The sequence below is a fragment of the Anomaloglossus baeobatrachus genome, chromosome 7 (assembly GCF_048569485.1).
Source record: "Anomaloglossus baeobatrachus isolate aAnoBae1 chromosome 7, aAnoBae1.hap1, whole genome shotgun sequence".
Lineage (NCBI taxonomy): Eukaryota > Metazoa > Chordata > Amphibia > Anura > Aromobatidae > Anomaloglossus > Anomaloglossus baeobatrachus.
Window position 1 is genome coordinate 107,602,503 of NC_134359.1, and position 24,746 is coordinate 107,627,248.

At 44.4% G+C, this 24,746-nt stretch overlaps 1 protein-coding gene across 1 annotated transcript in view; it reads right to left on the bottom strand.

Moving 5' to 3' along the window:
* SLX9 (SLX9 ribosome biogenesis factor) overlaps window positions 1–24,746 on the bottom strand; it is a 208,083-nt gene that overhangs the window by 12,587 nt on the left and 170,750 nt on the right. The window lies entirely within an intron of this gene.

Here is a 24,746-nt window from a genome sequence, read left to right on the forward strand (position 1 = left end):
CCCCCTTCTTGTCCCCTTTTGAATAAGACCTTATTAGTGCTCCTTCTCTTCCAGCTTTTTAAACCATGACTGCATGTGAGATGGAGGCTGAAGCTGAGAGTAACCTGCAGATGTGCCAGTTATAATTACATACAGCTTTGCAGGGAGATCAGGAGGGCAGAGAGCGGCCATCACATATCACACTGATAAACACTACCCTTTGTTAAAAATAATCATAATCTCTGGTCCCCAGTTTCAGGTAACTACAGTATTAGGGAGTGGTGGGAAGGATGAAGCTGTAAGACATTAGGAAGCATGATTGTGGCCTGGTGCTGTCATATTTCCCCAGTACAGATTCCAGTGATCCCATTGCTGTTGTGCATCTCGGGCTCAGTTGTGGAGCAAAGCATCAAGAGCATATTTCTTTCCAACACATTTTTCTACAATGCACTAGGCTTTGATATAAAATTGCATGAAGGTACCAATGAGTGTAATGTGCTGAGCTGCATTTTCCAAATGAATTAGCAGTAATAATGAGAAAAGTAATGATTCTTTAACGTTAACATTTTGACGGTTTCTAAACAGAAAAAGAAAAATGACCTATCTATAGGATAAGTGACAGCTGCATAATGGCTTGGTGGGACAGGTGTCTAGGACCTTATCGTTCACAAGCATGGAGGCCCAAAATGCCTTGTGTAAATACACCGCTCCATTCAGCTGCGTTCTAGCTCCCACAGAGTTGTATTGAGAGCCTGCAATGTATAATACAGGGTGACATATAATACAGTGAGCAGGTAGCTTACATTTAAAGTTACATTTAAAGCGCCAGTCCTGTGCTAAAAAGCCCCCAAAATGCTGGAGTGGTGCTTTATAAAGTCAATTCCTATCTTCATTGATAAATATTATCAGCTAATGATTGGAAAAACAAGCACTTTTGCAATTTACTTATTAAAATTTGCAGCTGTTTCTTGAGATATCAACACTTTTCTTTTTTCTTCTTTTAGCTGGCAAGGATTAGGAAGAAACCATAGCTTCAAAATAATGTTTATAAGCCCAATAGAAAAGAGCTTGAAGCGCGTTCTGTTGTCTACCAGGAGTGGTCATTTTTCAAGGCAAGAAAAAGTGATATCTCAAGAACGGCTGAAAATTGCAAAATTCCTTGTCATTACAATCGCTATTGGACAATACCCATTTATGATCATGAGAATAACCTTTAAAAGGGAACCAGTCATCAGGATATTATACCCCTAAATAATGGCATGTGTATAAAGGTGCTTAAATGCTAAAGAATTTTGTTGTTCTGTTTTAGAGAAATCCAAAGTTTAGATTTTAGGCTAATGAGCTGCAAATACAGCGGGCCTGAGCACTACACTTACAGCTCCCCTGCCCCTCTCCCAACTCCCCACCTGCCTCTGCTCCAGGTCACTTTTGTCTCAGTAATACGTAGCACAGCACTTCGACACTTAACTGTTTCGGTAGGTTCCAAACCCGTAATATGAAACAATATATATCTGAACACTCTCAATGGGGTGGAAACATAAAAGTTTATTTTGTGAAGCACCAAGTCGAGAATATGGGTGGAAACATTTCGGTCATCATACATTGACATTAACATCAGTTAGGCCGGGGCCACACTGGGCTCTAGTGCGATGCTCGCATGACACTCGGCTCACACTGGCAGCACAGCAGGAGCCGAGTATCATGCGAGTATCTCTGCTACTGAGGTCCGACTGTGCGAGCGGACCTCAGCTGCAGGGGGGGGCGGACCGGCCCTGAGGAGGGGAGGGAAGGATTTATCTCCCTCTCTCCTCCGTTGCCGGCTATTGCGATTATTGCTCTGCACTCGTGGTATATCGGTGTACCGCGAGTGCAGTGCGATTTTTCTCTCGCCCCATTCACTTGAATGGGTGCGAGAGAAAAGAGTCTCGCATTACAGTTGCAGCATGCTGCGATTGTTTTCTCGGTCCGATTAGGGCTGAGAAAATTATCGCTCATGTGCGCTGACACACAGGTTAAAATTGGTCCGAGTGTAATGCGGTGTTTTATCACACTCCACTCGCACCGATTTTCTCGCCGTGTGGCTTAGGCCTTAATGTGCCGCTGACTGTGGAGCGGATTGGAGTGGTAGCGTGGCTTGTGCAGTGGACACCGCTTGCACAACTCATGCCAACAATCCAGGCAGCTCCACAGTCAGTGGCACATTATCTGACAATAGTCAATGTGTAATGACCTAAACGTTTTAACCCATGTACTAGACTTGCTACATCACAGAAGAAACTCTTGTTTTTTCACCTCATTGGGAGTGCTTGGATATATTAAAGAGAATCCGTCACAAGATTTGGCGACTATAAGCTGCGGCCACCACCAGTGGGCTCTTATATACAGCATTCTAACATGCTGTATAAAAGAGCCCAAGCCGCTGTGTAGAACATAAATATCACTTTATAATACTCATCTAAGGGGGGGGGGGGGGGTTGCAGTGCAGATTGGTTGGATGGATGTCTCCGTTCTCCAGTACCGGCACCTCCTCCTTCAGCCATCTTTGTCCTCCTTCTTCTGATGTCTGGGTGCATGACGCGTCCTACGTCATGCACACAAGCCGGCATTGAGGTCACGCGCAGGCGCACTACAATACTTTGATCTGCCCTGCTCTACACATTTTAGAATGCTGTATATAAGTGCCCAATGGTGGTGGCACAGTTTATAATCACCAAATCTGGTGACAGGTTCCCTTTAATTCACTTCTGTCTCAGCAAACAGCCTTCTCTGTCCGAGATTTTGCGCAAGCCTCATCAGTGCCTTGGCGTCAGCTCTTTAACGTGGTCAGTGTACGCGCAGATCAATAGTCCTGGTCTTGCAACATCATTGGGACTTTATTACGCATGCACCGCCACCGGTAATGATGGCACTTGCACAATATCTCAGGTATGGGAGGCTGGTAACGGATAGAAGAGTGATCTGTACGTCAGAGACCGGAGGCAGGCGGCGGGAGGGGAAAAGCGAGAGAAGCAGGAGAGCTGTAGGTGCGGTGTCTAATGCAGTTGCAGATCATTAACATAAAATTGAAATACCGTATTTCACCAAAAATGGAAAACTAAATTCTATATGGTGAGAATTACACATATGCCATTAGTAAGTGGTATAAATCCTGATGAGCTTCCCCGGCTATCTACAGTTGATCAATACGACTATAAGGCCAATAAACAAGTGCTGTTACAGATGTAGCAAACAACAATATGATAAATGGAAGAATGTCATAGCTACAAATAAATAGATAAACCACTGATTAAATATTCTGATGTATTCAGTAACTAATTCCTTGCATAGTCGCACACATTACCTGTCATTTACATCAGACATTAATATAAGGTTAACAGAAGATCGTACTCTGAACATAAAAGTCAGGTAATGAATAAAAAGTAGATAGGATGATATAAAATTTACGAGTAGTCAGTCAGACTCCTACATTGTAAGCCAGGGGTCTCAAACACGCGGCCCACGGGCTGCTTCATGCGGCCCCCAGGCCCGTGCCCCTGTTCACTATCGCGGCCAGTGCAGGGGCCGCAGCCACTGTCTGCACTTTGTTAGATGAGTGTTTTGTCGGCGCTGCGTTCTCAGAGGCAAGGACTGTGCGCGCGCAGCGCCGGCAAAACAACCATCTGATCTGACATAAATCGCTGCCAGGGGCTGCGGCCCCTGCACCGGCCGCGATAGTCACCGGGGGCATGGGCCTGCAGACAGCAAGAAGCAGAGGTGAGCAGCCGAGGGAACACGGGACAGGTGAGAAGAATGGTGGTTTTTTATTTTTTGTGTATGTGAAGGACGGCACATTAACCCCTCAGCGAGCTATGACGTACTGGGTAGGTTATGGCTCCCTGGTACTTAAGGATCCATGACATACCCAGTACATCATGGCGAGATCGTGGCCCCGGTGGCTGCGATCGCTGTTTGCATTGCAAATAGCAAATACCTTAGATTCGGGGAGGAGGGGACTTCAGGAGGGGTGGTGTCCCCTCCCCGGACCTACGAAGGCTGTGATTGGCTGTGCGGCGTTCGTCAGCCAATCACAGCCACTGTAATGTTTCAGCCATTGAAAATGGCTGCACATTGAAATCCAGCCTTGATCAGTGCAGCTGTAGCACCGATCATTGGCTGGAGCTGGGTGACCTGTGTTTCACCCGCCCCCAGCTCTGATTGGAGAGACCGGCCTTGTCACCGATCTGTCCATTCACTGTGGATCTGGGACCAGAGACCGCCCCCTCAGCTTCACTCCAGCATCTGTGGGTGGAAGCCGAGAGCGATCGGTAAATTATCACCTTTCACCCGCCGCCACTGCCCCCACCACCCATTACTACAGGATGGGGACATTACTATAGAATAGGAACAAGGTGGGCACATGATTATAGGATGGGGACAAGGTGAGCACATGACTATAGAATAGGGACAAGGTGGGCACATGTCTATAGGATGGGGACAAGGTGGGCACATGACTATAGAATAGGGACAAGGTGGGCACATGATTATAGAATAGGGACAAGGTGGGCACATGTCTATAGGATGGAGACAAGGTGGGCACATGTCTATAGGATGGGGACAAGGTGGGCACATGTCTATAGGATGGGGACAAGGTGGGCACATGTCTATAGGATGGGGACAAGGTGGGCACATGTCTATAGGATGGGGACAAGGTGGGCACATGTCTATAGGATGGGGACAAGGTGGGCACATTACTATAGGATGGGGACAAGGTGGGCACATGACTACAGGATGGGGGACAAGGTGGGCACATGACTACAGAATAGGGACAAGGTGGGCACATGACTACAGAATAGGGACAAGGTGGGCTCATGACTATAGGATGGGGACAAGGTGGGCACATGACTATAGAATAGGGACAAGGTGGGCACATGACTATAGGATGGGGACAAGGTGGGCACATGACTATAGAATAGGGACAAGGTGGGCACATGACTATAGAATAGGGACAAGGTGGGCACATGAATATAGAATAGGGACAAGGTGGGCACATGACTACAGAATAGGGACAAGGTGGGCTCATGACTATAGGATGGGGACAAGGTGGGCACATGACTATAGAATAGGGACAAGGTGGGCACATGACTATAGGATGGGGACAAGGTGGGCACATGACTATAGAATAGGGACAAGGTGGGCACATGAATATAGAATAGGGACAAGGTGGGCACATGACTACAGAATAGGGACAAGGTGGGCTCATGACTATAGGATGGGGACAAGGTGGGCACATGACTATAGAATAGGGACAAGGTGGGCACATGACTATAGGATGGGGACAAGGTGGGCACATGACTATAGGATGGGGACAAGGTGGGCACATGTCTATAGGATGGGGACAAGGTGGGCACATGTCTATAGGATGGGGACAAGGTGGGCACATGTCTATAGGATGGGGACAAGGTGGGCACATGTCTATAGGATGGGGACAAGGTGGGCACATGTCTATAGGATGGGGACAAGGTGGGCACATGTCTATAGGATGGGGACAAGGTGGGCACATTACTATAGGATGGGGACAAGGTGGGCACATGACTACAGGATGGGGGACAAGGTGGGCACATGACTACAGAATAGGGACAAGGTGGGCACATGACTACAGAATAGGGACAAGGTGGGCTCATGACTATAGGATGGGGACAAGGTGGGCACATGACTATAGAATAGGGACAAGGTGGGCACATGACTATAGGATGGGGACAAGGTGGGCACATGACTATAGAATAGGGACAAGGTGGGCACATGACTATAGAATAGGGACAAGGTGGGCACATGAATATAGAATAGGGACAAGGTGGGCACATGACTACAGAATAGGGACAAGGTGGGCTCATGACTATAGGATGGGGACAAGGTGGGCACATGACTATAGAATAGGGACAAGGTGGGCACATGACTATAGGATGGGGACAAGGTGGGCACATGACTATAGGATGGGGACAAGGTGGGCACATGACTATAGAATAGGGACAAGGTGGGCACATGAATATAGAATAGGGACAAGGTGGGCACATGACTACAGAATAGGGACAAGGTGGGCACATGTCTATAGGATGGGGACAAGGTGGGCACATGACTATAGAATAGGGACAAGGTGGGCACATGACTATAGGATGGGGACAAGGTGGGCACATGACTATAGGATGGGGACAAGGTGGGCACATGACTATAGAATAGGGACAAGGTGGGCACATGAATATAGAATAGGGACAAGGTGGGCACATGACTAAAGGATGGGGACATTACTAAAAGATGGGGACATTACAAGGATGGGCATAATACTATTGGATGGGGACATTACTATAGAATTGGGACAAGGCTGGGGTCATTACTATAGGATGGGGAACATTACTAAAAGATGTTGACCAAAATTTCTATATAGTGATAATTGTAACACTTAGTTACAAGAAAGGGATAAAATGTAAAAAAAAAAACAAAATAAGGCATGACTTTTTTTTAACAATTTTTTTTTTTTTTTTTTTTTTTTTTAGATTTAACCAAAGAAAGTGCACATTTGTTATAACAAACAAGTGAAAAATGTTGAAAATCAGTCATCCAAAAGGTGTGTAAAAAAATGTATATAGTACCAATAAAAATGTCACTTTGTCCTGCAAAGAATGCGGCCCCCCAAATTATTTTTTTCCTCTGTGCGGCCCATACACCCAGCCGAGTTTGAGACCCCTGTTGTAAGCCCTTCAAAAATCTGGAAGGACACGAATCCAATGGGATCAATATAAATGACTCCCACGTGCTCCCGGATTCATTCTTGGTTCCTCCGGCCTGCAGCATAGGATTGATTTTCTGGGGTAAGCGGGTGACTTGTATGGGTTCATAAATAGCAGCAAACAACTCTGAATTCAGACATTTTTCTTCTAATCATGTGATATTACAAGGAGAAGAGGCAGATTAAATCTGAAATATCAGTCAAGTTGCTCCTCAGATTCGGTTCATGTTCCTTAAGGCTGGAGCTCTGCAGCGATTTTGGCAGCGACACAGTTCGAATGGCTAAAAAATGTTCTATGCCGCTGCGCCATCTCCGCATGGTCCTGGTATATAGGGTTGCAACTTATCACATCCACGTCAATCAAGTAGTAAAAAGTTGGATTTTTTTTGCAGAGTTGCCGTTTGCACTTACAGTACCTTGCGGGTGGCAATGGGACCCTATTCATCAGTATCAAGCTACAATGTAGAAGCGGCGTAGAGCCATTTATCGCCATGCGACCTATTTGCAGCCAAAAGTCACCATGTAGTTTCGGCCTCAATGGTCACTGACGTTTCCATAAACTTTACACAAATCACTTGTACAAGTGAATACAATATATATAAGTACATATAAGTATATCAAACATGATTCTTTCTCCACTTATGAGCCATTTCTTTAATTTCCCCACCTCCTGGATCAATCATTCCGGAAACACTTTCAAAACAATAGATAATGCCAGGACACCCAGATATCATCTTACATTTGCTCACTGAAGTCTATGGAGAAGGGAGGAGGAAGAGCAAAGTAAAAAAGAGAGGCACAGACACGTCTACAGCCGTTAAGCTAGAGACTGGACTCACAGCTACACAGTACTGCTATATAGTGTTCTCCACGCTACTGCTGCTTCTGAGCGTGTGAGAAAGAGACATATGTAAGGAACTCCTACTCTCCTATGTGTATGGAGATATCAAACCGGGGTGTTTCTACCCTACAGTACAGAGACAACTGAAAATTACAAGATATGGAGTCGGCAGAGGGGAAAACTGGTGAAAATGCAGGATATAAGTCATATAATGACAAAAAATTGTGTTAAGGCTGGTTTACACGCAGCACCCCCGTCTGCGTGAAAGCACCCACCCCTGTCGTCTGTGCGTCACGGGCAAATCGCTGCCCGTGCCCCACAGTATCGCTAACACCCGTTACACGGACTTACCTTCCTAGCGACGTCGCTGTGGGTGGTGAACAACCTCTTCGCTAAGGAGGTTTGTGCACCGTCACAGCGACGTCACACAGCAGCCGACCAATAGAAGCGGAGGGGCGGTGACCAGCCGCATTAACAACACGCCCACCTCGTCGCTGGAGGACGCAGGTACGCTGTTGTTCGTCGTTCCCGGGGTGTCACACGTAGCGATGTCTGCTGCCTCAGGACAAACAACCTACGCCCTGAACCAGCAATGATATTTTGAAAATGAACGACGTGTCAATGATCAACAATTTGGTGAGTATTTTACATAGTTAGCGGTCGCTCATACGTGTCACACGGAGCAACTTCGCTAACAAGGCCGGATGTGCGTCATGAATTCTGTGACCCCAACGACATCTCGTTAGCGATGTCGTTGCGTGTAAATGGGGCTTAATTCTTTATGTACACACAGGACAGCTTATTCTGAAAAGTCATCCGAAATGATAAAAATGTATTGACTCCTTATTGATATTTGACAGAGATTGCAGATGAATCAAAACCATTTTCCAGAAGTAGTTGGACGTTCCTTGTATGAAGACCTAATCTTTATAACTGTAACACAGACAAAGTGGAGATGATGGCGGGATTGATTCATGACATATTTTGGCAAACAGTATATGCATGGTGTCTGGCTGAGCACATGAATCATTTCTTATAGTTTCTTTGTGGGACTGACAGATGAATTTTTGCCTATGACAAAGTAAACGAAGACTTGGCTCTACGTCTTATTGTCTGTGGTCCAATATGTTCATTATAACCTCAGCATCGCCCATGTCTGCCAATGTAATTATTTTTTGTCTGGGTTCAATGCAAGCATCTCTAAACGTGTACCACTCTTTATTACCTAGTATGGGCTCAAACCAGGAAACGGATCCTTTGTATATTGTAGTTATCATTAGTTTGCTTTTCTAACTCGAGGACGATAACGATGGCCTCAGCTTTTCTAACAGACAAGATACAAGGAGAGGGAAACAAAAGACGAGAGATGAAGCTGCTGGCACTGGTGCTCTAGGACGGCTTTGCCCCAGTACATCTTGGTCAGCTGTAAATAAGTGGATCTTTTGTTTCGCTCTTCCGATTCGGGAAGGGGTGCAGTTGGGTGCAGGCCCTGCCTTTGTCTGTATAGACAATACCTAATTACACTGCACTGTCATGACATATTAGAAATCCCATCTGTATTCAAGTTCTCTCTAAAGTTGGTTTTATGAAGAATGGTGGGGTGACCGGGCTTCCTGCAGAGACTAATCTTTTATTAATAACCCTTACAAATGGCTCAAGGATTTTACGTCCTTCCACACGTCATTTCTAATCTCCTCAAATAAACGCTTCTGTAGATTATCAACATCAGATATAAGCTGTTGGAGAAAAAGCCGTATTGTCAAAGAGCAATTAAAATTGTAATCCCTAAAACTGTATCAGCAAACAATCTGGCCCAGTGTAGGGATTGTATATTTTGGTCAATCTGTGTCTCTTAGGAAATTAATTATGCTTTTAAAGGCAGTTATTAAAATAAACATTCAGTTGGGTAGTGTAGGAATCCGTATAATCAGGAAAAACAATCCGTAAATTAAAATGTCTCCTATCATTTACTGTATCATAATATAACTGGTCATCCTCCAGTTTGTCCTCATGCACTAAATTTCTTTCACAGCACAGTATTATTAGATGGCAGGGTGCCGATGGGTAGTCAGTGGCCACTGAAGACCTGATCACCACCATTATTTGTACTCTAAGGCCTTATTCAGACGTCAGATATTTTTCACGTACGAAAAAAAAAAAAATCAGACCAAGTTTTTTCGTTTGAGCGTCAGCTGAATGCCATCAGAGCTTGGTCTAAGCGCCGTCAGAGCTTGGTCTAAGCGCCGGCAGAGCTTGCTCTAAGCGCCATCAGAGCTTGGTCTAAGCGTCATCAGAGCTTGGTCTAAACGTCATCACAGCTTGGTCTAAACGTCATCACAGCTTGGTCTAAATGTCATCCCAGCTTTGTCTAAGCGTCACTAAAGCTTGGTGTAAATGTAATCAGAGCTTGGTCTAAGGCTGGGGCCACACGGGGAATACTGCGATCCCCTCGCATGACACTCGGCTCACGCTGGCAGTACAGCAGAGCAGAGTGTCATGCGAGTGTCCCTGTGACTGAGATCTGACCGTGCGAGCGGACCTCAGCTGTGGGAAGCGGGCCATCTCTGAGGAGGGACAGGCCGGCACTGCAGAGGGGAGGGATTTATCTCCATCTCTCCTCCGTAGCCGGCTATTGCCATTCTCGCACTGCACTCGCAGTACACCGGTGTACCGCGAGTGCAGTGCGATTTTACTCTCGCCTCATACACTTGAATGAGTGTGAGAGAAAGTCTCGCATTACAATCGCAGCATGCTGCAATTGTTTTCTTGGTCCGATTAGGGTTGAGAAAATAATCGCTCATGGGTGCTGACACACAGGCTAATATTGGTCCGAGTGGAATGCGATTTTTTTATCGTACTCCACTTGCATCGATTTTCATGCCATGTAGCTTAGGCCTAAGTGCCATCAGTTTTTCTTGCATCTGAAAAAGAAAAAAAAAAAAAATCGACCCTGGAGAATCGGACCACACTCGGATGGCATCATAGTGCTGCCCAATGTTTTCGCTGTGAGTTTTTTACAGACTTGTAGACTTGCATTGACAATTTTGACCCAACACTTGACATGTCTCCGTGATTTTGCAAGAATCACTCAGTCCCAAGCAAAGAAAAATTGGAATGAGAACAACCCCATAGGCTATCATGTGTTCAAGTGCTAAAAAAACAAAACAAAACAGCTAGCACTTATACGAGGAAAAACTGACACCTGAATGAGGCATTAGGAAGACTAGCATATGGCTGGGCTTCATGGGAGAACACAAATTTCACTATATACTGCAATACTGAAGTATCTCACTATTGGGCACTAACTAGAGATTAGGAAATGGATTCACAATACCAGCACCCTGCAAAGCAACTCCTATCTAAAAGCTTCAGAGGCCACTCTTATTTAGTTGGTGCAATGCCACCTTCGCTGTGTGACGTACACACATTATTGCTCAATGTCTCCTAATGAAAAGAGGAGCTGCAGATACCATCACATAATAGGTGGTTTAGAGGATTCCCATCCAGTGGCTGGGGAATACTTACAAGGGTCTTGTTAGTTTATTCACTCATCTCTAGTACAAACTATCAAAAGTTCAAGTCTTCTAGTGGTGCTTTAATTGTCTTTGGTATCACAGTAAAGCTACTTTCACACCATGCTTGAACCGCTTTCTTGGGTCCATCAAATGTTTCCTTCTAAAGCCCAGAAAAGTGGGATTCAGATGGAAATCCTGATTGAATAATTGAATAAAATGAACAAAAAGAACACAAATTATGTACTCTGGATTTCGTTTGGCCCCCTTTTGGGCAGTATTCGTCATTTAAACAGAACAAACTAGGGTAGTAGACTACATGCTATGGTGTCTGAAAACAGGAAAGAGACAAAAATACATGTTGGGACTCTATTTGCCTAATGGAAGTGGATTCCCTATGCGTTCTGTCTAAATCCTCAAATAAGGTGTGAAACCAGGTTTACTCTGAATTATACTTTTCTTTATCACGCTTTGTCCCTGTATAGGGGATATGAGCGGACCTGCAAGTCGGCTTTGTTTTTATGTTTCAGGCATAATGCCTAAAATGCATTATTCATTCTACAGCCACTACATTCGAGCCAGCAGATTCTTGGAAGATGATACTTGAAGGGTAAGCAGTTTGTTTGCATGTAACCACACTAAGTAAAGTGGAGATGTATAGATCAATAGGACTTTTATTTCCTGGGACTGGATTAATTTCTCATATTTCTGCGGTAGTCTGTTGACATTTTCACAATTTACATGCTTATCTAGGTTTGTATTATACTTTGTTTGCTTCCTGGCACCACTAGAAAGAATTTAAAGTTAATCTGGCCCAAGGTTTTTGATACCTAATATGAGAGCAGCATGATGTAGCGGTAGAGACCCAGATTCCAGAAATGTAGCCCTTAATAGGCTACTTACTGAGGTTTTGATACAAATCACCTTTATCACCAGAAGATTATCACTAGAGGACTAGTATACCTGCTGCCAGGTAGTCCTCCATATTCTTGACTCTGCATAATCCTGCTCCCATTAGTTTTCTGCCTATGCACAGTGTACACAGAAAGCTGCCAATCAGTGGTGGGGGTGCGATTATACAGAGCCCAGTATTCAGAGAACTGCTAGATTTGCAGCAGATAAAACTGTGATTTTATCAAAACTATAGCAAGCAGCCCAGTAAGTCACACATTACATTGGAATCACAGTTTCTGGACCTACATGATGCTGCTCTCAGATGGAATGGCAAAAACTTGGGTGACAGAATATAAAATATATTTTCACACTGATGCTATACCAGTTTTTATTGGATTCTTGATGGACTCATGGACCCCTTCCCAACATTTGATGTACCGGTATGACATCTTTTGCAGTGACTTCTCGCAAATGGTCATACCGGTGTGTAATGGCATTCATGACAGAAACTGTTCCCGCACGATTGCCAAGTTCCAGCTGTCACAGCCAGGGATGGTCCCTGCAGCGTCCCTGGCTGTCAATAGCAATCACAGCATTTAAGAGGCTAGGAGAGGAAGTGGGTTCCCTCTCTCATCTGATTGGGACCCCTGCGACATGCTCACGTTGTCGTGACTGCGTTGTCTGCGTCAGCCAGCTATGGAAAGCCTCTTAGACCATGCTAGGAACATGGTCTAAAAGGCTTCTATCAGTGATAAGTGTCACACTGCCAGGTATAATGTAATGCAATGCTTCTGCATTGCAATACACTATACCAGCGATCAGAGTAATAATCCTTTTATGGGACATTAACGTCTAAGTAAAAAAAAAAAACAAAAAAAAAAAAAAACAGCGTATAAGAAGCATAAAAAATATCAGAAAATTAAGAAAAAAAATGAAAAAAACCCCACAAAAAACCTTATGTCAATAAATACATATATTTATGTAAAACCAAAAATAAACAAAAAAAAATAAAATAGTACACACATTTAGTATCACCATGTCGGGAACAAACTGAGCTATAGTTAACCCCTTCAGTGAAGGCCATATTAAAAAAAAAAAAAAAAGAAGCAAAAACTGTTTTTTGATCATACAGCTGACGAAAAAGTGGAAGAAAACGTGATCAAAATGTCGTATGTAAATAAAAATTGTATTACTGAAAATGTCATCTTGTCCCACAAAAAAAAAGCTGCCATACAGCTCCGTCGGTGGAGAAATAAAAAAAGCTATAGCCCTCAGAATACAGCCATTACAAAATATTTTTTTTAAAGAAAATTGTTTTTATGGTGTAAAGGGGGCAAAACATAAAAAAATTATAAATGTGGTATCTGTAATCACACTGACCCAAAGAATAAAGCCATCTTTAACGACATAGTGAAAGGTGTAAAACAAACAAATAAAAATTCCTGAATTGCTGTTTTTTCTTGATTCTGCTTCACAAAAAGTGGAATAGAAAATGATAAAAAAAAATTATGTGGCCCAAAATGGCACAATAAAAACTCAACAAGTCCTCACATGACTCTGTCGGCAAGGAAATAAATAAATAGCCTATAAAATTCGGTGATACAAAAATCCTTTATTTGGTAAAAAATCTTTTTTTTTAGTGTGATAGTCGCCAAACCTAAAAAGAATCTATATAAATCTGCTATCGCTGTCATTGTACTGACCTGAGAAATAGCCGCCCTATCACTTATACTGCAAGGTGAGTGGCGTAAAAATAGTAATAAAGACAATTCTGCAATTGCTGTTGACTTATTCATTCTGCCTCTCAAAGATTGCAGTGAGGCTCTGCTTACATTTATTCAAAGTTTGAAAACTGTAAAAATGTCAACATTTTTGCCAAATTTCCACAAATAAACACAAAAAATATTGTCCTAAATTTAGCACTGACATGGAATACAATGTCATGAACAAACATTCTTAGAATCACCGGAATCTGTTAAAGCGTTCCAGAGTTATAACCTCAAAGTGACACCGGTTAGAATTGAAAAAATTTGGCCTGGTCATGAAGGTGAAAACAGGGGGTGAAGGAGATAGGCTATGTGCGCACTTACCGGATTTTGCCGCGGATTTTCCACGGATTTGCTGCATGTTTCGCTGCAGAAAATGTTCATAACATCTCTGCAGTGAATCACCAGCAAATCCTATGGAGAAAAAAAATCCTGTGCGCACTGGGCGGAATTTGACAGCTGCATGTTTTGCTGCGGGATTCCCGCAGCAAAAACAAGTGCATGTCACTTCTTTTCCGCACATCGCTGCGGGATTTCACTCCTTTGACTCCAATGTTAATCATGAAATCCCGCAGGGAATAACGCAGGCAGCAAATTCTGTGCGGTTCACTTCGTTTTCCTGCGTTATTCCCTGCGGTATTTCGCGGTTTACCTCCGGTAATGTACATCGCTTGCTTGCGGTTTTGCAGGGAAGTGATCTCATTACAGGAAGAGGAAGCCGTGCAGAGAGTAAACACACACACATATCACAGACACACACAGACACAGAACACATCACAGACATAGATCACATAGACACAGACACATAGAACACACATAGAAAGAAAACGGAAATATAGAAAACAAAGAACGTGGGCTCCGCTGCATATTTACCGTCCAGCCGAGGTAAGCACACAGCGGCGGCCCGGTATTCTCAGGCTGGGGAGGGAGAGGGGCAGGGTTAATGTCCCCCGCCTCACTCCCCCTCCGGCAGCCGAGAATATCAGCCGCAGCTGCCCCGGCACTGTAGCATACATTATGCGGCAGCACCGGCGTGTCCTCGGCTCTTCTTGCCACCGTGTAGCAGTGGCAGCAAGGTAATACAAGAGGTTAATGGTGATGGGGGACCACCGCCATTAACCCCAGTCTTGATCATGGCAGCGTCTATGTGACAGCTGACATGATCAACCCGTAAGTAAAGTGAAAAAACACAGACACCAAAAATCCTTTATTTTAAATAAAACAAACAAGCCTCGTTCACCATTTTATTAACCCCTCCCGCACCAAAGCTCCGGCGTAATCCACCGCTCCGACGTAATCCACAGGTCCTGCTCCGGCGTCCTGCACTGCTGACATCCAGCCGCGACTGTCACAGACACAGGTTGAATGCAGCAGACAGCAGAGGTAATTACCAATCATTTCCCACGGCCGGTAATGTGAACTCACTGCCGACCGTGGGAAATGCAGCGATCTGTCATCTATCTATCTATCCCTCTATCTATCTATCCTTCTGTCTGTCTGTCTATCTATCTATCCCTCTATCTATTCTTCTGTCTATCTACTATCAGAATTAAATGACTTTTTTTTTTTTTTTTTCAATGTGCTTTATTGCATTGAATGCAATAAAGCACATCCCAACCCGCACGCGGCAAAACCGCGGCAATACCGCGAATAATACCGCGGTAAAACCGCAGCAAACCGCATGCGGTTTTCGGGTGCGGTTTCCCGCGGTTTTTTACCGCGGGTGCGGTAATGTTTGAGAGCATGCGGAATTTTCTCAAGAAAATTCCATTTCCCAGTGCGCACAAGGCCATAATCGGGTAAATCAAGACTTAACCAAGACCACAAACTTTTTCAGGTTTCCATTGTTTTTTTTAATGGTAGAAATAGCAGAGGAGACTACATTATTCTGCAGGTCAAAAGCAACGGAAACCTGAAGAGATGGCATCAAACCAATATTTAGTGAAACTTTGATCTCTTGGGAGATGAAAAAACCCCCCCCACATTTCTTTATCTTTGGAAGATAGACCCTCCATGTGGTTTACTTCAAAAACAAGAAATTTTGACACATCTACCTCAGAAAACATTGAGTCTTCACTATGAAATGAGCGAGACTGTGACCTAGTCTCTTGATACTTAAGGCCCCGTCACACTAAGCAACATCGCTAGCAACATCGCTGCTAACGAACAACTTTTGTGACGTTGCTAGCGATGTTGCTGTGTGTGACATCCAGCAACAACCTGGCCCCTGCTGTGAGGTCGCTGGTTGTTGCTGAATGTCCTGGACCATTTTTTAGTTGTTGCTGTCCCGCTGTGAAGCACAGATTGCTGTGTGTGACAGCGAGACAGCAACAACTAAATGTGCAGGCAGCAGGAGCCGGCTTCTGCGGAGGCTGGTAACCAATGTAAACATCGGGTAACCAAGAAGCCCTGTCCTTGGTTACCCGATATTTACCTTTGTTACCAGCCTCCGCCGCTCTCACTGTCAGTGCCGGCTCCTGCTCTGTGCACATGTAGCTGCAGTACACATCGGGTTAATTAACCCGATGTGTGCTGTAACTAGGAGAGCAAGGAGCCAGCGCTAAGCATTGTGCGCTGCTCCCTGCTCTGTGCACATTTAGCTGCAGCACACATCGGGTTAATTAACCCGATGTGTGCTGTAACTAGGAGAGCAAGGAGCCAGCGCTAAGCAGTGTGCGCTGCTCCCTGCTCTGTGCACATTTAGCTGCAGCACACATCGGGTTAATTAACCCAATGTGTGCTGTAACTAGGAGAGCAAGGAGCCAGCGCTAAGCAGTGTGCGCTGCTCCCTGCTCTGTGCACATTTAGCTGCAGCACACATCAGGTAATTAACCCGATGTGTGCTGTAACTAGGAGAGCAAGGAGCCAGCGCTCAGTGTGCGCTGCTCCCTGCTCTCTGCACATGTAGCTCCGTGCGGTGGTAACCAAGGTAAATATCGGGTTGGTTACCCGACATTTACCATAGTTACCAAGCAAAAAAACAAAAAACAAAAAAGTGAGCCGGAGTATGAGATGGTATACATGGAACTTGTGAGACCATGTTCACACTGGCCATGAGACTAAGAGAAACCAAGGAAAAAAAAATTGTGAAAACATACCCTGCTGTAACTAAATAAAAGCATAGTGCATATAAACATAGGGTACTTAGTAAACACTGTTTTTGATCAAAAAAAGCATAAAGCTATCCCACCAAACGTCAAGGTGTACCCAGTTGGGATAGTACCTACACTCTCTAATATTAAAACCTTACCATGGGTCTAAAATAGGCCTCAATGTGGCTAAGGGCTGAGAGCGACCGGGTCCCAACAGGACACACACAGTCAGGGGGACTCACAGAATGAAATGTCCAGCTCGCTGAGAAGGGGGCCACTCCCTGTTTGTACTGAATACAGAATGACGTTTGGTGGGATAGCTTTATGCTTTTTTTGATCAAAAACAGTGTTTACTAAGTACCCTATGTTTATATGCACTATGCTTTTATTTAGTTACAGCAGGGTATGTTTTCACAATTTTTTTTTTCCTTGGTTTCTCTTAGTCTCATGGCCAGTGTCAACATGGTCTCACAAGTTCCATGTATACCATCTCATACTCCGGCTCACTTTTTTGTTTTTATGTAGTTTTTTTGTATTCAGTACAAACAGGGAGTGGCCCCCTTCTCAACGAGCTGGACATTTCATTCTGTGAGTCCCCCTGACTGTGTGTGTCCTGTTGGGACCCGGTCGCTCTCAGCCCTTAGCCACATTGAGGCCTATTTTAGACCCATGGTAAGGTTTTAATATTAGAGAGTGTAGGTACTATCCCAACTGGGTACACCTTGACGGTTGGTGGGATAGCTTTATGCTTTTTTTGATCAAAAACAGTGTTTACTAAGTACCCTATGTTTATATGCACTATGCTTTTATTTAGTTACAGCAGGGTATGTTTTCACAATTTTTTTTTTTCCTTGGTTTCTCTTAGTCTCATGGCCAGTGTGAACATGGTCTCACAAGTTCCATGTATACCATCTCATACTCCGGCTCACTTTTTTGTTTTTATGTAGTTTTTTTGTATTCAGTACAAACAGGGAGTGGCCCCCTTCTCAGCGAGCTGGACATTTCATTCTGTGAGTCCCCCTGACTGTGTGTGTCCTGTTGGGACCCGGTCGCTCTCAGCCCTTAGCCACATTGAGGCCTATTTTAGACCCATGGTAAGGTTTTAATATTAGAGAGTGTAGGTACTATCCCAACTGGGTACACCTTGACGTTTGGTGGGATAGCTTTATGCTTTTTTTGATCAAAAACAGTGTTTACTAAGTACCCTATGTTTATATGCACTATGCTTTTATTTAGTTACAGCAGGGTATGTTTTCACAATTTTTTTTTTCCTTGGTTTCTCATAGTTACCAAGCGCAGCATCTTCCACGTGGTGCGGGGGGGCTGGTCACTGGTTGCTGGTGAGCTCACCAGCAACTCGTGTAGCGACGCTCCAGCGATCCCTGCCAGGTCAGGTTGCTGGTGGGATCGCTGGAGCGTCGCAGTGTGACATCTCACCAGCAACCTCCTAGCAACTTACCAGCGATCCCTATCGTTGTTGGGATCGCTGGTAAGTTGCTTAGTGTGACTGGACCTTTACCTGCACGCAACCTCTGATCCTCACAAAATCTGCTCCTCTCTTATCTCGTCTTCGCACAATCTTACAAGATTTCTTTTGTGCCTCCTCAATACTCTGGAACACTCTTTACCCCACCATGTCAGACTACAACCTTCAAAAGGAGCCTAAAGGCCCAGTCACACTGCACAACATCGCTAGCAACATCGCTGCTAACGAACAACTTTTGTGACGTAACAGCGATGTTGCTAGCGATGTTGCAGTGTGTGACATCCAGCAACAACCTGGCCCCTGCTGTGAGGTCGCCGGTTGTTGCTGAATGTCCTGGGCCACTTTTTAGTTGTTGCTCTCCCGCTGTGAAGCGCACATCGCTGTGTGTGACAGCAACAGAGCAACAACTAAATGTGCAGGCAGCAGGAGCCGGCTTCTGCAGAGGCTGGTAACCACAGTAAACATCGGGTAACCAAGAAGCCCTTACCTTGGTTACCCGATATTTACCTTCGTTACCAGCCTCCACCGCTCTCAGCTGTCAGTGCCGGCTCTGCTCCTTGCACGTGTAGCAGAGTACACATCGGGTAATTAACCCCATGTGTACTGTAGCTAGGAGAGCAAGGAGCCAGCGCTAAGCGGTGTGCGCTGGTAACCAAGGTAAATATCGTGTTGGTTACCCGATATTTACCTTAGTTACCAAGCGCAGCATCGCTTCAGTGCGTCGCTGCTGGCTGGGGGCTGGTCACTGGTTGCTGATGAGCTCACCAGCAACTCGTGTAGCCACGCTCCAGCGATCCCTGCCAGGTCAGGTTGCTGGTGGGATCGCTGGAGCGTCGCAGTGTGACATCTCACCAGCAACCTCCTAGCAACTTACCAGCGATCCCTATCAGGTTGGATCGTTGTTGGGATTGCTGGTAAGTTGTTTAGTGTGACTGGGCCTTAAGGACCCACCTCTACCAACAAAACTGCAACCTGCAGTAACCCGAAGTCCACTATACCACTCCATGACCAGCTCTGTCCTCACCTACTGTTTCCTCACCCATCCCCTGTAGACGGTGAGCCCTCGCAGGTAGGGATCTGTCTCCTGCACCAGTCTGTGCCTCGTATTGTTGATGATTATTGTACTTGTCCCTATTATGTATACCCCAATAACTTGTGCTAGAATAATAGTAAATTATCATAATTGCGTAGACAGGTAGTCAGATGTAGAACTAAACCCAGAAGGAATCAGATATCAGAAAAATCGTCACAGGAGCAGTTTTGACAGCAGACAAGACTGAACTGGTTATATTCTCTGGGGATTTAAAGCAGATAAGTGCAGTGGATGACTTAATTATTGTAAATGAATGCCAGCATTGAGCAGGTTGTGACGCCCACCACACCTTGCATGTTGCTATGGAGCTGCAATTAAAATACCGCTCTTACTTATGCATGTATCCAACACTAATGAAGGCTATACGGAATTGTCCACAGAGTAGAGAAGGTTTGTTGACAAGTATAAAACTGACGCCATGATTTACTATTGCGGTGACAATAGACAAGACAGGACAAGGTTCCCATAGCTGCTCCTCCATATTCATGGATATAAGGAGAAGCTCCAGATTGAGAACTAGATCTTCCGCTCTATCTGGATTTCTTACCTTTGACATTCAATGGGGGATAATTTGTGTGTCTCAGAGCGGATAGTATTTTTGTGTGGCATCTGCTATTTATTCTCTCTATAACAGCAACAGAAAAATCCATTGGTTGGAGATGGACTTTGGTGTGAAATGCACATTAAAATCTACGTGAAAATTCCACTGTGTGAACATACCCTTTATTTGAGGTGTCGCATTGTGATCTACGAGAACTGTCACACTGCTCCCCATATGTTTCCAAAACAATCACTGATCTCGGGGAGACCAGCCAGAGAACACTGCCTGCAGCCAACAAGGGCGCTCAACACAGTGAAATCCTAGGTGCATTGCCCCCCTGAGAAATATGCAAACCAAAAAAGTCTCTAAAGCCTCTGTTAGGAGTCTCAACACAGAAGCTAGCCAGATATCCCTCCGGGAAGGACCTAGCCAAGGACTCTTTTTAGGAAACCACCATAACCACCAGTGATTGTTTTGTCTTGTTGGTCTACTAGGCATTGCTCCCGCCTGGCCAGAATCCTACTTCACACTGATGAGTGGCAATACTCCGAAACAGCTGTCTGTGGATGGATACCTGGCCTTGGTAATTCCCTTGTCATATCTATAAACTTGTCAAAGAGTTGGATATTGACTAAAAGAGCCACTTAATATGGTGGTTATGGTGGTTTCCTAAAAAGAGCCACTCCTTGGCTAGGTCCTTCCCGGAGGGATATCTGGCTAGTTTCTGTGTTGAGACTCCTAACAGAGGCTCCACGGACTTTTTTGATCCCCATATGTTTCCAAAATAGCTTGTTTTTTTTTTGTTGCAGGTTGCAAGAAGCATAAACTCTCTCTTTGATATGACTTCAATTCATATCAAAGTGCGACTTGTCTGCAATTTGGCCGTTTTTTTTAAGTGTTTGTCCACTACTCGGACAACCCTTTTTCAATACCTATGTTCCCCGTAGTAAAATAATAACACCTAAACTCGGCTCTGGTGTGAGTGCTGTTCCAGCGGTGAGATGTTGTTATGGTATATCACGTGATCCCTTCGTCCAATTAGTCTTGGGGACAAATTAGATTTACGGAGGAAGCGAGAGAGCAGCCACAGCTCTGGCTTACTCTGGATGTCAATTACGTCCAAAAGCGGGAAGACTGAAGACAGCACTGATTGTGTCACGTGATTTTTGCGTCCAATATCACACCGCTGGAACAGCACATGCACTTTAATAGTTGTATGGCAAGCAGAAAATTGCAGAATTGTTGTTGTTTTCTGACGGGTTCAAAACGGAGTCAGAAAAACTTTTTCCAAAACAAGTTTTTGAAGAATTCTTTTTCTTGAAACGCTTTCTGTAGCCTTTTTGCTTTTACAGTGTCTAGTTTGGAGCAGTTTCCATCAAGTTCCGCTTTAAAGAAGTGAGATGATACACACGGCACTTCTGGGGTGGTGCACAAGTAGGGTCTAAAACTGCCTTAAGTAGATGTAAAAACAAAAACCAGGATAATTGTGGTATACTTCTGTACAAAGAATCACTCCAAATAATAAAAGCATCGGTGGATTTTCCTGAGGAAGAAGAGGGGATATCTCTTCGAAACGCGTAGAATAAACCATCACCATTGCTTTTATTATTTAGAGTGATTCTTTGTACAGCAGCGTGGAGTATACCACAATTATCCTGTTTTTTGTTTTTTTGCTTCTGTCTTTGGCACGTGGGATCGGCTGCAGCTGTTATATGTCTCTATACTGGTTGTGAGTCTCACAACCTTTCCAAGTGAGCGGTTTTCCTATTAAAAAGTCACCGTATTTTACACTGGTAAGACCCTGTTGCGCTCCTTATATCCACAGCTTTTTCCTGTCAAGTAGATGTAGAAACTTGGTACTCAAGATCAATAAGAATAGTGTTTGTTATTGTGAAGAACTTTTAGGACCTGCACAAGCACAGACGTTTCGGTCAAAAGACCTTCATCAGTGTACGTGCAGAGGGTGCTCAGTAAGTCTAGTAGTGTGGCAAGCAGCATAGCTGGGTATGAGGTAGTGTCCACCACTGTGTCTGGCACTCACCACAAAGTGGCTCAAATTTTTTTCCCACGTCAGGCATTTTTCTAAATATTTTCAGGTAAACAGCAGGCAAAAGACTTGTCATTGTGGATTAGCCATTAAAATCAACAGAAACTCTTTCAGATTTTGTAGCAGATCTGCTCCAAAAACTCCTTTGAAAAAAATGTGTGAAAACAGTGCGTAAGGCCACAGTTTCCGATTTTCGAGTCCATCCTCTATATTCCCAGCTGCGGACAGAACAAACACTTTAAACTTGTTTGGTTTTGCTTACAGTGACTAATACTTGCAGTTGACAGCATAAAACACATGTCCAATACTCCCCCAGCTCACAATAAAACGGCTCTGCTGACAATAAGCACAGTGTGGGAGGTTATAAATAAAGAAAATCTCCTATTACTGATTCTGCTGATTTTCTTGCAAATTTGCAAAATGTGCATAAGGGCTCACGCTGGTTATATTGTAGAGTGTAAATTCAGCCTCAGGAGGATAAACCATTGGAGAAGACGTAGAGCGCAGCGGGGCCAAGCAGGAAATGAATTGTATACTGAAGAAGAAAGTGTGAATGGATGTGAGGAATGAAGGGCGCTCACAAATATCAAGCAGCTATTCCAATCTTTAATCTGAAATTCTGCAATAAAAAAAAATCAGCTTGTGTAACATACATAAATTATCCTTAGGATTATAACAATACACGTACCCAGCAGGCAGCTCACGAGAGTACATACAACGACTGACAAGGGGTCAAATACACAGGTGATTAAGAGTTTGGGCTAGTTATTACACCAAGTATTATCAATGCTGCTTTCTTCCTATGACAAATATAAGAAAGCGTTTAGAGGTTTCCTTGACAAGGTTCATGGTTATTGGATTTCTTTTCATAAAGGTGAAATCCTTCCAGCTACCAAAGCGAATCATACAGTACAGACGTCCCGGGCAGACAGCAGGCCGTGGCACATGGGGAGTTAGGCATTGCATTGGCACATGACCAGTGAAAAATAATTTCATTGCAAACCGGGGAAGATTTTCGGCTACGAATTAGGTTTTTGAGATTAACAGTTGTTATTCTTAAGGAAAACAAACGTTTACAGCAGTGATCTGACGGTCTTTATTCCAACCACCTCAGTCCACATTTACACATTACAGATTTAGGACTTTCCTACACAACAGATTGTGACAGCTAACGATGGTTTGGCAGATCATTCAGCTGACAACTATCTCTCTAGACTCTTTCATGCACAAAGTCACTCATCTCTGGCGAGTGCTCCCGACTCCTCGAATGGTAGCGTATCTGATGAAGAGCAAAAGGAACATCCAAAATTGAACCACACTGGATCCTTTTCTCCACACATATGTGTTGAGGGAAAGTTGGGAGGCCCCCATAGACATTTAACTGTTAGCCGATGTTAGTCTAATATGTATGAGGGCCCTTACGCTTGAATAAGTGACATTTGATTCCTTTTGCAACCCAACTTGGACTAGTGCTCTGTAAATCATACCTCCATACGGTCATACTTCACATATCATACACACTTAAAGAGGTGGTTCACCCCTTTTCATTACTGGCCACATCAATATTATGTTGAGAAACAAGGTTTTCTCTCAAATACCTTGTGTTGCCAATTCTGCCTGTGGGCGGAGCTATTGTGGTCCGCTCACCACCTTAGCATGACCCCCAGGCTCAGTGGCCTCTGATGCCTGGTGATGTCAGGTGAACAGGAAGTTGACGTGACATCACCGCGGCCGGTTCCAATCTCCGTGTGTCACTGGGCTGTGGGCGGCATTTCACCGCTCATCACAGCCTAGCGTTGCTCCTGCTTGCTGCTCTCTGCAGTGAAGGAGAAGCGAGCAGAGAGATATGACTGCGGCCCACCTCAGTTGATGTGATGTCTCTGGACATCAGAAGGCACGGAGCCCAGGATTCTCGCAAAGGGGGTGAGCAGACCACAACTGCCCCGCTCACAGGCAGTATTGGCAACACAAGGTATTTGAGAGAAACCTTGTTTCTCAACATAATATCGAAGTGGCCAGTAATGAACAGTGGTGAACCACCCCTTTAAGGGTCAATCAGACCATGGAATAGGATCTATACTCTGGCTATGCCATGCTATATATCAATAGTTCTTAATATAAATTTTGCCATTGAGTCACAAAAGGAACAATTTATGGTTTCTATCCACTAGACTAAGGGCTCATTCAGACGCCAGTTTTTCCACAGATAGAACTCCTACCCTTTATGGGCTATAGTTTAGTGTAGTTTTTAAAACTGAGTAGTCCACACCAATACATGGAGGCATCTGATTTTGACCTGAATCAAACGTCTCAATTTAAGTGTCAGGGTATGTGAAAAAAAAGACAAAAACAGACAGCACTAAGAAGCCATCTTTGGGCTATCCAATTTTCATCTTTAATAGAAGAAACTTGGAAAACTCACACGCTTGCTCATCACTGGTCTATCTATTGGATCTATCACTGCGGAGTGTGGCAATTCTGGTGGTGCCGACCGGTCCTAAAGAGATTATGCCATGGCTATCACAAAAGTCACTCTTGCAGCCAATTCATGGCTTCAGCTTTGACCAGGGGTGTAGCCAGAATATGTGCAGGGGATGCAACTGCACCTGGACCCTGGAGCCTAGGTGGCCGCAAAAAGGTCCATTTGGCTCATACAAATGGACCATTGCTATTAAAGACCTGCAATAATTGGGGGCCCTGTTAAAGCTTTTGCTGTAGGGCCCATGAGCTTTAGG